Below are 4,070 nucleotides of genomic sequence, written 5' to 3' on the forward strand. Positions count from 1 at the left end.
TCCACTTCTGGCTTTTTGGAGATTAACTAAAGACAAGTCTCATGGTCTTTCTTGCCTGGACTGACTGAGCTGTGATCCTTGTATCTCAGCCACCTCAGCAGCTAGAATAACAGGTATGAGCCACAGGCACCTGACGTGGCCCCTGCATTTTTAAAAGCTCCCCAGACAGCTCCAAAGCTAGTCAGATATCCAAAGTACTTCATTTAAGGATGTACTACAATGATGCAAAAGCCTGGGCTTTGATTTCTCTTAAGCATAAAGCAGATGTGAAAGGAAGAAGGGAAATGCCTGAAATAGGTTTGAAGAAATGAGCAGGAAGAAATGAGTACAAGAAAGAAAGGCTGAGCAGGTACTAAAGACAATCTCTGCTGTCCTCATGAAGCAGGTGCTGAGCAAATGCAATCTGCTGGTGGGGCAGTGATTCTGGACAGGCAGCTGATTCCCCAGTTTGGCTTTATGGCTTCAGCAGAACCCTGGGGACATTGATGTTAATCCTGTGCAGAGACGTGCCTGGTTTCCATCTGGCTCCCTGCTCTCCCTCCCTAAACACTGCCTGGCATGGGGACAACTAAGAGGACATACTTTCCTCTCTGTGCCACCCAGGGCTTGGCACATGTCCTCAAGGATGCAGCTGGGCTATGCAAGCCAGGATCCAGGACCCCCTGAGGGACCCTTGATTTGGTAGCCAGGAGACCTTGGTCATCACAAACAAATAATGGCAGTTCTCAAGCCTGCACTTTAATTGCTTTTCCTTGCAAAAGAGGCTTGCAGGCAGTTGAAGAGAATCGATCGATCGGGTAAAGGCATTTCTTTGGTTGAGATATTGCACTAAAAGCAGTTGCTTGAGAACAAAAGTGATAGCATTTGAAATTGACAAGCCCATAAACTCCAAGACACTCAGATGTCTTATTTTATACAGCACTTTAGAGTTTAGCAAGCACTTCTATATACTCAAGCTCATTTAGGTTTGGATCAGGGCATTCCCCAAGGAGTAAGTAAAATGTTAACCATCTCCTTTTGAACATAAAGACACAAAGGCTCCAAGTGGTTTGGTAACTGGTCCAAGGTATCACAGCTATTGCACTGGTTCTGGATCTCTTTACTGTCCATCTATTATCTTGTCCTTTGCCTTTTGTAGTTTGGATGGCAGGAAGATTGAACCCTGTGTACCATTTTTCTGAGGAGGCTCCTGTGGCAGCTGCCTAGGTGCAGCCAGTGGAAAGGAAGGAGGAGAAGCTTGATCAGCCCTTTCTACCTCAGGTGGCTTCTCCCTCAGGGCTGTGCCTTTTCCCCTTGCTGGATAGACCTGGTCCGGATACCGGTTTTCCCTGGTTGACTTCAAGGGTCTGTATCATGGCCTCCTCCGTTTCTCCCTCTATTTGTGTGGTTTCCTGCTGGTGCTAATCTCAGAGTTGCCAAGTGGCCCATTTGTTCAGCTTCTGAGCAATCACTTTACCTGCGTAACCAGCTCTCTGCATTAAAGTGCTCTGAGTTACACAGTCAAGAGGGCCCTGTTTACCAGCTAAACTGTATATTAGGCAGGATCCTGGCAGGAAACAGATGGTGCACACAACAGGGTAACCAGAGAGCTGAACCAAGAGGCTGTTTACGTGGATGTGGGCGGCCAAAGACAACTGACAGGGCATGGAGAGCATGGCTGGGGCCTCATATCCCCTGGGCAAAGCAAGGACACAGGGAGGAGGTAGGGAGGCAGTATGAGTATTACCAGCAGGGAGACTTGTAGTGTTGGAAAAGGACTATCCTGGCAGTGTCTGTGGCTATAGCTAGAGGAAGGCAGTAACCGCCAAAATCACATCCTTTCAGGAAGGGAGGAGAATAAATGCACCTGTCTCTCCTTTTATCCTCCCACCTCCCTGCTGGTCCCTTCTGCTGACCAAAGCAGACAAAAAGCCAGAGGGCAAGGGTGATTCAGTGCCTAAAGGTCGGTGCCCAGGAGCAGATCAGGGCAAGGGGGAGAGATTCGTGTGCACATGTGCCTTAGCACAGCAAGGCCCTATGTTCAATCCCTAGTTCCACATAAAAATAATAATTAATAATTATTAGACACAATAATAATAAACAACTATTCTTATTGCCTTTAGTAAGGAATTAACTCCTTGGGTTTTTTACAATGTGAGAGAGAGAGGGGGCAGGGGGAGAGGGAGAGAGAGAGAGAGAGAGAGAGAGAGGGAGAGAGAGAGAGAGAGAAAGAGATAGAAGTGTAAACTTGTTCAACCACTTTGGAAGAGTATGGAGGTTCCTCAAAAGACTCCACATAGAGTTCCCCTATGACCCAGCAATCCCACTTTTGGACATTTATCCAAATGTTCACAAACAAGACCACACTAAAGCTACCAGCACAGCTATGTTTATTGCAGCATTATTTACCATAGCTAAGATATGAAACCAACCCAAATGCCCCTCAGTAGATGAATGGATCAAGAAAATGTGGTGTATATATACACAATGGAATTCTACACCTCCATCAGAAAGAATGACATTGCCCCATTTGTTAGGAAATGGAAAGGCTTGGAAAAAATTATATTAAGTGAAGTAAGCCAGGCCCAAAGAAACATAGGTCCTATGGTTTTCCTTATTTGCAATAACTAGTAAATGTCTGAGTCAAGCAGAAAAGGTCAGATAAGTTGATATTAGGGAAATAAACCCTAAGATATGTATTCAAATGGTTTTTTTTCTTTCATGCGATTGTTTCTAACTCATTTATAAGATTATTTCTTTGTTGCTTTGTATGTCCCTCCCCCACGGTATAACCCCTGCTTTCACGTATTTGATGTCAGTGTAATTTGTGGAGGGGAAGGGGAAAAACAAATCGTTTAAATAGGGATATAGGTGGAACCATTGCAACAATGAGATGTACAAGTCGTTAGGTTGAAAACGAACTTTACAACTTTGGTGCGGGGTGGGGGGGAGGATTGGGTGTGGGGCAGGGGGAGGATGGGAAGGGATGAGAAGGGGAAACAAAGGAGGAGGCTACAATGCTTGATAAGAAATGTACTCATTATCTTGCCCATGTAATTGTAACCCCTCTGTTCAGTATTTTCACAATAAAGAGAGAGAGAGAGAGAGAGAGAGAGAGAGAGAAAGAAAGAGAGAGAGAGAGTGTGTGTGCAGGTCCTAGGGTTTGAATTCAGGGCCTAGCACTGTCATTGAGCTTTTTTTTCCTCAAGGCTAGCTCTCTATCACTTGAGCCCCAGCTCTATTCTGGCTTTTTTGCTAGTTAATTGGAGATAAGAGTATCACAGACTTTCCTGTTCAGGCTGACTTCAAACTGTGATCCTCAGATCTCAGCCTCCTAAGCAGCTAGGATTATAGGCATGAGCCACCAACACCCTCATTGTCTTTATTTATGACAATTATTTTTCTTAAAGTGCTAAGGGTAGAATCCAGGGCTTTGCACATGTTAAGTAAATGCTTTACCACTGGGCCATACTTCCAGTCCTTGATAATTTTTATGACACAAAATATATTCAATATTTAGGTTATTCAAACCTTCTAAAAATTTAACTTGACAAATTGTAATTGTATGTGTCTATGGAAAACAATGTGTTGTTTTGTTTTCTATATATACACAGATGCTGATTGTTTAAATCAAAGCAATTAACATATTCATCATACATATTTATCACTTTTATGACAAAAGATTTGAAATTTACTCTTAGCTTTGGAAATATTTAATATATTATTATTAACTATAGCCATTCTACTGTGTAAGAGTTCGAAAATTAGAGTCCATTGAACCAACATCCTCTCATTTCCTATTTATTTCCTATTCTCTCTCAGCTCTGGTTAAGTCTATCATTCCTTGCCTGAATACAACTTATAATATTTTACACAGAAGTAAGATCATGAAGTACATGTGTTTCTGTGTCTTGTCTTAAATGTTAGTTTCTTTCCTTTGTAAATCTGAATCATATTCCACTGTGTGTATAGGCCACATTTTTTTCAGCCATTCATCTATTGAAAGACTCTTAGGGCTCCTTTTGCTTATCTTAGCTACTGTGGACAATGCTGCAATGAACCTATGCAATTTACACTTTCCTTGTTACTTT

The sequence above is a fragment of the Dipodomys spectabilis genome, unplaced genomic scaffold (assembly GCF_019054845.1).
Source record: "Dipodomys spectabilis isolate Male_0828 unplaced genomic scaffold, ASM1905484v1 ptg000087l, whole genome shotgun sequence".
NCBI lineage: Eukaryota > Metazoa > Chordata > Mammalia > Rodentia > Heteromyidae > Dipodomys > Dipodomys spectabilis.